Genomic DNA, 13,605 nt, shown 5'->3' with positions numbered 1-13,605 from the left:
CCAATGGGGAGGGCTCTACTCAAAGAATGGTCCTGGGAACCAGCGACTACCGTAAGAATGCCCCACAGTGCATCACAAGCATGGACAGGGAGAGCGTCATATGTCTCAAAACTGCTTCACCAGGCAGAAGATATTTGAGAATGTTTAACTGCACTTGAATCTGTAGGTGGGATTGGGATGAGTACACACATATTCCCTGCCTCTAGCAACCCATGATGAAAAGCATTGTAAACACCTCAGTGCTTTTCACAGCAATTATCCCGGTCTCTCATCACCTTTTCCCAACTTGCTGCTATTCTAATTGCCTCTAAGACAATTGCTCAGACTCCACCCCAGACTTTCCCATTCTAGATCTCCTCTGGCAGGATCTCCCTCTCAGATGGTCCCTGGGATGCATCCCACACAAGAAGCCTCAGGCATCTTCCCAGGAGAGTTCTAGGATGGATATCTCACAATATCATATACGTCAGTTCTAGAGCCATATCACCATGGAAACAATAAAAGATTTAGGTGTTCTGCAGTTCCTGAAAAGCAGTGTTTATGGGCAGGTGGCCATCTTTACTACATAATTAGCAGAAGTGAGAACTAAGCCTCACAGGGTTTGCTCCTCACATCGTTGTGTAAGAAGGCTTCAGGGTAATCTCAACTCCCCAAACACTTCAAGATAATTTAGAAAAATTTCCTATTCTCCTTAGATAGCTACAAATTGTAAACATTTGTAGCCAGGACCTATGATTTTGGGGAAAAGTGAGATTTATTGTCTTATGTTTGAGACATAGCAAACCAGGTGGACGGGTTACTTAGGATTCCTGGCCTCCACCTGGGCTGAGGAGAACTTAGTTAGCTTCTCACCCAGCAACTCAGGGATGCATCCAAGTGACTGAAGCCATTGATTTGGGGTTGCTGACCAATTAGCTGTCTTAGAAAATATCTCTTGCATAGACCACATGTTAGGACAGAAAATAAGTCTCTATAAGTTCAAAAATATTAAAATCATATCAAGCATCTTCTCAGATCACAATGAAATGAAATTAGAAATCAACTACAGTAAAAACACTCAAAAACACAAACTCATGGAGTCTAAATAGCATGTTATTAAACAATAGATGGGTTACAAACAAGATCTAGAAAGAAATAAAAAAGTTCCTGGAACAAATACAAATGAACACATAACAACCCCAAATCTCTGAGACACAGTAAAGCAGTCCTGAGAGGGAAGTTCATAGCACTACAGCCTATCTTAAAAAAAACAAGAAAATTAATAACAAGTTATTTAACCCTTCAACTTAAAGAACTAGAAAGAAAACAACAAGAAAATGCTAAGAGTAAGTAGAAAAGGAAATAATAAAGTTTAGAGTGGAAATAAATGATATAGAGGCTAAAAAAAAATCAATGAAATCATAAACTGATGAACAAAAACAGATCCAGTGAGAGAGAAGCATTGATCAGACCATCAAACCTCAGAAGGAAGGTAGGGAAGGGTGGAGGTAGGGGGAAAGATCAACCAATCATGCCCTCACCCCCATGTGTCTGTGTCCATTCATTAGGCATGCATATAAACCTAATGAATGGACACAGACACGTGGGGGTGAGGGCATTGGGGGGTGGGGTGGGTAGGGGGCAATGGGGGGATAAGGACACATGTAATACCTTAATCAATAAAGAAAAAAAAATTTTTTTAAAGAGCTGGTTCTTTGAAAAGATAAACAGGATTGATGAACCACTAGCCAGACTCATCAAGAAACAAAAAGAGAGGACCCAAATAAATAAAATCAGAAATGAAAGCAGTAAAGTAACAACTGACACCACAGATACACAAAGGATTGTAAGAAAATACTATGAACAATTATATACCAACAAGCTGGATAATGTAGATGAAATGGACAAATTCCTAGAAACATGCAATCTCCCAAAACTGAATCAGGAAGAATCAGAAAACCTGAATTTGCCAATAACAACTGATGAAATAGAAGCAGTAATTAAAAAAAAAAAAAAAAAAAAAAAATTCCCAGCAACAAAAGTTTAGGTCTGATTGGCTTCACAAGGGAGTTTTACCAAACATTCAATGAAAAATTAACACTTATCCTCTGAAACTATTCCAAAAAAATCCAAGAGGAAGGAACACTTCCCAGCTCTTTTGAGGAAGCTTGCATTATCCTAATTCCAAAACCAGATAAAGACACTACAAAGAAAGAGAATTACAGGCCAATATCCCTGATGAACATAGATGCTAAAATATTCAATAAAATATTAGTAAATCAGATTTAGCAATAAAAGAAAGATTATAAACCATGACCAAATGGGATTTATTTCAGGGATTCAAGGTTGGTACATTAGCAAATCAATAAACATGACATATCAATAAATAAATTGAAAGACAAAAATCCCATGATATATCAATAGATGCAGAGAAAGCATTCAACAAAATCCAACACTTACTTTTGGTAAAAATTCTCAGTAAAGTGGGAATAGAGGAAGTAAATCTCAACATGATTAAGGCTATATATGACAAACCTCCAATGAACATAATACTTAATGTCACCCAGTCCCCCTTAGAAGAAGAACTAGACAGGGCAGTCCACTTTTACCACTCTTATTCAACATTGTACTGGAAGTCCTAGCCATAATGATCAGACAAGAAGAAATAAAAGGCATCCAAACTGGAAAGGAGAAAGTAAAACTCTCCATATTCGCAGATAGCATGACACAGTACATAGAAAAACCCTAAAGACTCCACCAAAAACTACTAGATTTAATAATGAATTTGGCAATGTAGCAGGATATAAAATCAACCCCCCAAAATTGATGGTTCTTTTATATACCCATAATGAATTCTCAGAAGGAGAGACTAAACAAAAAATCCCATTTACCATTTCCATACAAAAAAAATTAAGATACTTAGAAATAAAATTAACCAAGGAGACAAAAGACCTGTATTTGGAAAACTACAGCACATTGGAAAAAAAAAAAAAAAAAAAAAAAAGAAGAAGAAGAAAATATAAACAAATGGAAGAATATTCTGTGTTCATGGATTGGTAGAATGAATATCATTAAAATGTCCATACTACCCAGGCAATCTACAGACTCAAATAAATCCCTACTAAAATACCAATAGCATACTTCACAGATCTAAAACAAATACACCAAAAATTTATATGGAACCTAAAAAGACCCTGAATAGCTGTAGCAATCTTGAGAAAGAAGAACAAAGTTGGAGGGATCTCAATACCAGATATCAAGTTATAGTACAAAGCCACTGTACTCAAAACAGCCTGATATTGGCACAAGAATAGGCTTATAGAGACCTCAAAAATTGAACCAAACCATCATGCTCAATTAATAGTTGATTAAGGAGACAAGACCATACAATGGAGTAAAGACAGTCTCTTCAATAAATGGTGTTTGGAAAACTGAACAGATACATGCAAAACATCAATCAGCTGCCTCCTGCATGGACCCTACTGGGGATCGAGCATGGAACAGAGGCACGTGTCCTGACTGGGAATCAAACCAGGAACCTTTTGGTGCATAGGACAATGCCCAAACAAGTAAGCCACACTGGCCAGGGAGGATTTTAATTTTTATCAAGTTCAATTTATCAATTTTTATTTGATGGATTGTGCTTTTGTTGGTACTGGTACATCTAAAAAGTTATTGCTACCTGGCTGGTGTGGCTCAGCTGGTTGGCATGCCATCCCGTATACCAGAATGTTGCAGATTCAATCCCTGAGTGCCTGTGGAAAGTGGCCAATCAATGTCCTCTCTCCGATCTCTCTCTCTCTCTCTCTCTCTCTCTCTCTCACTCTCTCTCTCTCTCTCTCTCTCTCTCCCCCCTAACCCTTTTTGTCCCTCTCTCTAAAATCAATTAACATATCCTTAGTTTAGGATTAAAAATAATAATAATAAATAAATTAAAATAAAATTGTCAAACCCAAGCTCACCTAGATTTTCTCCTATGGTATCTTCTAAGAATTTTATGGCTTTTCATTTTACATTTATGTCTATGATTCTTTTTAAGTTAGTTTTTGTGAAGGGTACAAGGTTAATGTTAGGTTTCTTTGTTGTTGATTGTGGATGTCCAGTTGTTCGGCATCATTTGTTACAAAAACTATCCTTTATCTATTGTATTGCCTTTGCTCCTTTGTCAAAAATCAGTTGGTTAGATTGTCATCTGATACAACAAGGTTGCGGGTTCAATCCCCAATCAGGGCACATCCAAGAATCAACTAGTGAATGCACAAATAAGGGGAATAATAACAAATATTTCTTTCTCTCTCTCCCTGCCTCTGTCTCTCTAATATCAAATTTTAAAAATCTGTTGACTATATTTGTGTGGGTGTATTTCTGGGCTCTCTATCCTGTTCCATTGATTTATTTGTCTTTATTTTACCAATATCACACTGTCTTGATTGCTTAGTTTCATAGTAAGTCTTGAAATTGCAGAGCGCAGTACTCAGACTTTCTTCTCCTTCAACATTGTGTTGGCTATTCTGAGTTTTATGCCTTTCTATATAAAAATTTAGAATGGGTTTGTTGATAGCACACATACAATATTTAAAATTTACAACACTTGACACAGAAGTATGGAAAAGGTTACTCAATGTACCCACTCATAAGTGAGCTGTGAGGATTTTCCCAGTGTCAGGCAGGACTCAGATGCAGGTCTTCTATAGCCAAGTCCCCAGTGTTTCCTTTCCACTCAGGTCCAAATAGCAGGAGTAAATGTGTATATATTGGCTTCAAAGTGAGTTGATTGTAGTGTATACCTGGCCTGTGTGCAGAGGAGTCCCCAGTTCTTATCAGGGCCACAGGTCTACTGCACAGCAGCCTGCTTACAAAGCTACCCACAGTGCCGAGTGACAGGGAAGCTGACAGCTTGTGGAGTTCAGAGTACAGGCAGCGAGGAGGTTGGCATCCTCCATGTCAGAAAGGAGAGTGGTCACGCTGTTAGGATGTGGCTGCCTGAACCTTTCTTTAACAACCAAACCTGGCTCACGGGAACTTTCACCAAAACTCTAGGAGGCCAAGTACATTGTCTGAACTGAAGCACAGATAGCCCTTGATCTGAATCCTGGCTATTTCACAAGTACATCTTTAAAGCCACATGGAAAATTATTCTCTTCTCTCAGGTGCACACTTCCCATGCCAAGTCTTTAAAAAAATCTATTTTTTCTTATTAGAAATATAATACAGGTTTAAAAAATAATTGAAAAGTACAGAAAATCCTAAGAAGAAAAAAAAGTACATATATTCTTGTCACACAGAGATAATCTCCATTACCAGTTTAGTAATTTTTCCAGCATTTATTCTTTGCATGAATACCTAGTGTCTGAGGGTTGGTATTTCTAATTAATTATTTTCCTTTGGCCCACAATATTTGGATGTATATGGACGTTTAGTTACATTTTATCACAGCATTTCCTATAACATTGCATATACTTCATGAATATAACTTTCTGGTGGTGTTATATATATTCTATGTCTTTTTTTAACAGTCCCATTACTACTAGAAAATTATGATTAATTATAAGGATGACCAGATGACCCAAAAACCTTCTCTTCCAATCCCAGTGTTATACATATGTCTTTGCCTATATCTCTGATTTCAAAATTGTCCTTCTTAAATAAGGACAAGGACACTTTTTGTCTCAGTGTCAGGCAGGCTCAGATCCAAGAGGCAGCCACTTCAAAGATCTCATGTCAGTTTTGTCAAAACATGTATTTTTAACACATTAGTGTCATATTCTTTCCCATCTTCACATCTGAAAACAATGTGAAACACTTATCTTGTCTCTTTTCCATCAATTTGTTCATTTTTTATCCTTCTAGTTCTTAGCCAGATATAACTATTTCCCCCACCCCCAGTTAAGATAGTGATGTGGGACAGAGGCTTTAAAAAAGGAGTCCCTCAAATGAAACTAGGCCAAAGGCCTGTCAGAAAAGCCCGTCCCACCCTGTCTTTACAAGGACCTGTCAGCCACAGTGCTGATTTACAGATGCTTCTCTACATAAGGACAACCCAGGTGACCTTCCAATCCCAGTAAGTTAAATTTCCTCACTTTGAAATTTATAAATCTAAATGCAAGAAAATTACAATGAAATGGGGGGTGGGGGGAGTTTCTGCCTCTCTTTCCTTCTCTTTCTCTCTTTCTCTCCATCTATATCTATCTATCTATCTATCTATCTATCTATCTATCTATCATCTATCTATCTATACACTGAGTGGCCAGATTATTATGAACTCTGAACACATAATAATCTGGCCACTTAGTGTATATCCTATATAATAAAAGGCTAATATGCAAATTGTCCCCTCCACCAGGAGTTCGATCAGCAGGCAGACCAGCCAACTGCCCATATCCCTTCTGCCTGGCCAGGCTGGCCAGACCCACCCATGCACGAATTCATGCACCAGGCCTCTAACACACACACACACACACACACACACACACACACACACACACACTGAGTGGCCAGATTATTATGCGTTCAGAAATTATATTTATCTGGCCACTCAGTATATAGCTGAATCTTTTATTTTGCCATTTTTATCCAGTTTACCAAATCTGCTGTGCAGTCAGTTGGATTGAGTCATTGAAATCACCTAAGATAATATACAAACTATATTTGTATAGCAATGTTTAAAGAAACCATATATATATAATGGATCTTAAAGTACTGTGGGTGATTGTCTACTGATATAATTTGAGAGTCACTAAAAAGCCTACCAACCCTCAATATACTCACCCATAACCCCAGTCATTTCTATATTAGTTATTCATGAAAATATGGTCCTGCCTGACCAAGTGGCTCAGTTGGTTGAGTATCGTCCTGTGCAACGAAAGGTTGTTGGGTTGATTCCTGGTCAAGACACATACCTGGGTTGCAGGTTTGATCCCAGGTCTGGGTATGTATGGAAGGCAATTGATAGATGGTTCTCACTCTATCTCTCTAAGCATGTCCTCAGGTGAGAATTTTTTTTTAAAAAAGTAGTCCTTATTGTAAGGACAGAAAAAGGTCTCTCTCTCTCTCTCTCTCTCTCTCTCTCTCTCTCTCTCTCTCTCTCTCTCTCTCTCTCTCTTTCACTGTAGCCTTTCACAATCTATGAGAAGCACCTGTTAATTAAACCCCAAGATTGTTGGCTCCTCTGATTCAAATGCCTTCTCTGTTCAAACTTCAGCACAAGATAAGACTATTCTCAAGGTTGCATTCTTTAATCCCCTCCTCCTAGCTGTTTTAACAGCTTCTGGATAATTTGCTCCTCCTCATCTTCCCTTTCCCTACCCCTCTGCCTTTCAGACAAGTCTTTTTTGAATTCCTCATACTTTTTGTTCTAAGCTTGTTTTACAGGTTTTGGAAAAATACTAAGACATCTGCCTGACTTCTGGAAAGCAAACAAACGGTAACTTTTCAAGACAAATTGGTCAACTTCAACACAACCTTCCTCCTCCCCCTTATAGTTTAGCAACAGCAACTGCTTGCTCTTTAAAAGTGCAAGCTACTCTTTCTTCCCTGCCCTGCATTGACTAGCCATATGCTGGCCCTTTCCTCCCTTGGAAAGTAAAATAAATTTTCTCCCTCATCTATCTTTTTCCTTAGTTATGAATTCTTTCATAGCCCACATCACCAGCCAAACCCTAACATTTATTACAAGAAAATAACAACAACTACAGGCTAAAATTTCTCATGGATAGAAGCAAAATACCCTCAACAAAATATTAACAAATCAAATCCAGAAAAATGCATAAAAAATAACAGGTAGGTATTTTAACAAAAGGTATGATAAAGTGGGTTTCATTTTAAGAATACAAAGTTAGTTTAACATTTAAAATCAATCAGTGTAATTTATCATTTTAACAGAATAAACAAGAAAGATAATATGAGCATCTTAGTAGATGAAGAAAAAGCAATTAACAAAATTCAACATCAATTTATGATTAAAATTCTCAGAAAACTGAGAATAGAAGGAAGCTTCATCAACCTAATGAAAGGTGTCTATGAAAAACAGAACCTACAACTGGCATCATAATATCTGAACTCTGAACCCTTTTCCACTAAAATTGGGAACTAGGTAAGGATGTCTGCTCTCCTACCCAGTACAAATAGGCAAAAAGAAAGGAAAGAAATTGTGTTGGCAAAGAAGTAAAATATTCTCTATTTGCCGACAACATGATTGTTTATGTAGAAAGTCCTAAAGATCTACACAAATTAACAAAGAACTGCAAGAACTAAAACAGGTCTCAAGCTACAAGATCAACATATAAAAACCAACTGTATTTCTATAACCCAGCAGCTTATAGAACATTTTAATTCAATTACAAGTGTCAAAAATGAATAAGATACTCATGAATCATTTAATAAAAGACTTAACTTGGGGTGGTGAACACACAACACAGTGTATAGATGATGTGCTGTAGGCTTGTGCACCTGAAACCTGTATAATTTTGTTAGCCAGTATCATCCCAATAAATTTAATAAAAATTAAAAAATAAAGTAAATCAATAATATAAAAAAATAAAATGGGTATTACAAGTAAAATAAAAAAGACAATCATGTATAATATCTATGTTGACTGTGGTAATAGTCAGAAGAAGGAGGGGCTGAGGGACTAATTGGAGGTGGATAAGGGGTAGGGGAATAGAGAACATCTGTAATAGTGTCAACAATTAAAAAAAATATGTATATGTTGAAAACTATAAAGCATGACTGAGAGAAATTAAAGACCTAAACAAATGGAGAGATATATCATGTTTGTGAAGCAGAAACTCTGCAGTGTTAAGATGTCACTTCTTCCCATATTGATTTGTTGAGCCAATATAATATCAATGACAATACCAGCAGGTTGTTTTTTTAAAAATAGAAATTAACAAGTTCACTCTAAAATTGATATGGAAATGCTAGGCTTCTAGAATGACTAAACAATTTTAGAAAAAAAAGTGCAAATATAGAAGACTTACATTACTTGACTTCAAGGCTTATAAAGGTACAGTAATCATATTTAAGGATAGACAAAGAGATCAATGAAGTAGACCAGTGGTCGGCAAACTCATTACTCAACAGAGCTAAATATCAACAATACGATTGAAATTTCTTTTGAGAGCCAAATTTTTTAAAACTTACATTTTCTAATGCCACTTCTTCAAAATTGACTTGCTCAGGTCTTGATATTTTGTAGAAGAGCCACACTCAAGGGGCCAAAGAGCCGCATGTGACTCGCGAGACACGGTTTGCCGACCACTGGACTAGACTAATGGAACAGAGCCCAAAAATGGACGTATACTTATATAGTCAGTCAAAAGACAAGTTTGCTCACCAAATGATGCTGGAACAACTAAATATTTATATATAGAGAAAAAAGAAACTATGAATTATATTTTATATCATACACAAAATTAATTTGATATATAGCTTCTATATAATAAAGAGCCAGGGTCATAAAGACCATTACAACCTTAGGCTGGACCAGACTGGAAGTCAGTACTGGTTGAGCTAGAGAGAGGCCTGCAGAGAGAGAGGCAGAGTCTGCCACAACCAGTTTGGCTCAGTGGATAGAGTGTCAGCCTGTGGACTGAAAGGTCCCAGGTTCGATTCCGGTCAAGGGCATGTACATTGGTTGAGGGCACAGCCCCAATAGAGGGTGTGCAGGAGGCAGCTGGTTGATGTTTCTCTCTCATCGATGTTTCTAGCTCTCTATCCCTCTCCCTTCCTCTCTGTAAAAAAATCAATAAAATATATATTTTAAAAGAGAGAGAGAGGCAGAGTCTGATCCATAGCCTCTGTGGCAGTCATTGATCAGAACTTGTTTCTCTTTCTCTCTCGGTCTGGCCAACAGCTGCACCTCCATTTCTCTCCAGACCTCTACCAGGGCTGCTGATCAGCCTTGCCTTTCTACTAGGCCCCATTGATAGGCCCAGAGACATTGAATAGCATAGAACCAAATATGGGTCAACTGTGAGGAGCCAATTGCTGCCTGAGAGGTGGAGCTTTTGATGCTGACTGGCATAGAAACTGACCAATCAGAACCAAATTGGCTGGCAGAGAAGGCTGTTAGGGGTGATCAGACAGGCAGAGGCAGTTAGGGGTGATCAGGCCAGCAAGGGAGGGCAGTTAGGGGCGATCAGCCAGGCAGGCAGAGGCAGTCAGGTGTGATCAGGCAGGCAGGCAGAGAGGCTAGGGGTGATCAGGCAGGCAGGCAGAGGGGTTAGGAGCCAGCAGTCCCAGATTAAGAGAGGGGTGTCCAAATGCTGGTTTAGGCCTGATCCCACAGTCATCAAGCCTAATCTGGTGGTCGGACATCCCCTGAGGGGTCCCCGATTGGAGTGGGTACAGGCTGGGCTGAGGGAACCCCCCTCTGTGCATGAATTCTGTGCCCTGGGCCTCTAGTTATAAATATAAGAGTTAAGACAATGACATGTGTAGTAAAAACCACAGGATAATATCTTTATGATCTATAGTAAGCAAGTAGACAAGACAAAGAAAGCAATAGCCATTAAAGAAAAATATTGGTAATTAAATCCATCCAATTGGAGCAGTTATGCTCATCAAAAAACATTGTTAGGAAAATGAAAAGGCAACCTACTTACTGGGGAATATATTTACAAAGGACTTACATTTAGAATACCTATAATAGAATAAAATGTGCCAAACAAGAGAAAGACAAATACTGGATGATTTTACTTATATGTGGAAGCTAAAACAAAATGAAACACAAACTCAGAAAAAGAGATAGAAATCAGATTTGTGGTTATCTGAGGCTGAGGATAGGGAAAGAGGAAATTGGAGGAATGTGGTCAAAAAGTATAAACTTATACTTGTGAGATAAAGAAGTAGTACAACATGATGACTGTAGTTAACACATTGTATAGTACAATTGAATGTTATTAGATTCCAAAAGTTCTCATCACAAGAAAAAAACTATTCTTTTTTTTTTTATATCTATATGAGATGATGGATGTTAACTAAACTCATTGTGGTAATCATTTTGAAATATATGTAAGTCATTATGCTAACATCTTAACCTTCCAGTGCTGTATGTCAATTATATCTCAATAAAACTGGAAGAAAAGTATAAAAACAGCTCAATTTTTTAAATGGGCAAAAGACTAAAACAGACACTTTGCAAAGAAAAACATATGGGCCAAGAAACAAAAAGTACCCAATATCATTGGTCATCAGAGAATCACAAATTAAAACTACAATTAGACAATAGTACATAATAGAGTGACTATAATGAAAGCTGACAATACCAAATGTGGGAATGAAATGGAGTGAGCAGAACTCTGGGACATTGCTAGTGGGAATGGACAACGATACAACCATATTGGAAACGTTTTGACATATGTAAGCACCTCTTTAGCTAGCAATTCTACTCCTGTTCACCCAAGATAAATGAAATATATATGTTCAAAATGACTTGTTCATGGCAACTTAATTCACAGTAGGCAGTAATCGGAAATGACCCGAATGCACATTAACAGTGAAAGGATAGACAAACTGGGCTGTAATCTAGAAGGGAGTCTTACTCAGCAGTAAAAGGAAGGAAACTACTGGTAATCATAACGGTGTGACTGGAACTCATAGACTTTATGTTGAATGAAAGAAGCCAGTCATATTGCATGATCCCATGTATATAACATTCTAGAATGGAAAAATAAACTCATCTAAGGGGGAAAACATCATGATTGCAGATTTTAAGAGGTTAGTGACTGAAAAGGACAGAAGTGGAACTTCTGGGAGGCTGAAACTGACAGACATGTGCATCCTATCGTCAAATGGGACATCTAAGATCCGTGCATTTCGATATATGTCAGTTTTATTTTAAAAAGAATTGTAAAATTATATTATTTTACTGGCAATGGAGAGCGTTTGGCTATATAGATAAAATAAGAATGGCAAAATGGTAATTGCTGAAGCTTCATGGTTGTTACATGAGGGTTCATTATACTCTATTTACTATGTATATGTTTTATACTTTCTGTAATTACAAAATTAAAAGTTATAACCCTTGCATTCTCAGACTATAGTAATCTAAGAATGATAGCCAAGGAAACTGAATTATAAAAATAGGTTTTGGCCCTGGCTGGTTTTCTCAGTGGTTAGAGCATCGACCTGTGTCGAAGGGTCCTGGGTTTGATTCCCCGTCAAGGGAACATACCTGGTTGCAGGTTCAACGATCCCTGTCCCCAGATGGGGTGCATGTGGAATGCAACCAATCAATGTGTGTGTGTGTCTCTTTCTCTTTGAAAATATATCAGTGGAAAGAATAGCCTTCGGTGAAGATTGATAACAACAATAAAAATCGTTTTGGTTCAGGGCTAGCTTTTGGTTTAATTTCAATCTAAGTGTCCTAAGGTCGAACCATCTGTCTCCCAGAGCCCAGCTTAGGTCTTACGCAAACAGGCCTCCAAAAGGTCCATCCTAGACAGCCAGGACTTTCCTGATGGTAGAATCGCAGGTCTGTGGGACGCTGAGAGGACTAATCCTCATACAGCAAACCCTGTCAGAGGCAGGGTGGTCAAAGGGTCTACACTGAAAAGCAGCACAGGGGAACTAGGCAGGGCAACTAGAACTTGGGCGCCTTGAATCTGCGTCCAGAATTTAAAGACTTATCTGTAAGCATGTGATGTTATGAAGGATGTTTTGTTTTGTTTTAAAGAAATAAATTCAGTGCAAACTAGGTTAAGATCCAAATGAAATTATTGGAAGGATACTGAGGCAGTTTATAGAATCAAAGGAAAAACACCTCTGGGCTCAAAGAAGGTACCGGGTATCACAGAAACCAGAATTGTGGACTCAAATACCTTTGGCAGGTTATGTTTCTTCTTTAATTTTTGTTTCTTTTTCTTTCAGTGGTAGTTCCCCAGAAATTTGATACTAATGTTAAAGTCCTAGAGATTGCTGATGTGTCTTAAAACTAAATTAGAGAGAATTCACACACACACACACACACACCCCAAAAACAAAAGAGGATTCCATTATTCTAATAAGCTAATTAGAGTTACTTATATTGCAGCAGTGCACAATTTTGTTTATTTTTTTCCTGATGAGTATTATTGTTGGAAAATTCACAATTACAACTTCTTGATGCTTAATTGTATAATTTTCCTGAGGCAACTTCTCAAGCTGCTCCCAGTCCACCTTCCATTAGTTTATTTATTAAATTCCTCCATTCCAGATATGCTACTACCCTTGAGAATCACTGCATTTTGTTCATGTCCTCCCTAGCTAAGGGCTTACATTGAATTTCTCTCTGCATTGTTTATATTACAAAAACAATGGGTGTTTTCTCACATACACCCTCCCCACCAGCCTACTGTTCCTCAGTGCGTGGGGGAGGTTGGAAAGGCAATCCTGCACTTGCTCAACCTCTGTGTGGCTGCGGCAGAGGGTGCCTTGGGCCTGACACATATCCTTATGGAGATGGGGAGTGCTCAGAGCCTGTGCTGGGCTTAGCATCTTGTTTGGGAGAATCTTTCCCCATCCTGAGCCTGGTCTGCATTCCTTCACTCCGCTTAAAGTGTATGCATTATATGGCACCCAGCCAACCTGTGAGGGTGTTCATGGTGGGAGAACACAGGGTCTCTGCCTGAAGCACAGAGGGATGCT

Source organism: Pipistrellus hanaki (genome assembly GCF_964339955.1).
Source record: "Pipistrellus hanaki genome assembly, chromosome: 9".
Classification (NCBI taxonomy): Eukaryota; Metazoa; Chordata; class Mammalia; order Chiroptera; family Vespertilionidae; genus Pipistrellus; species Pipistrellus hanaki.
This window is presented reverse-complemented; position numbering follows the sequence as displayed.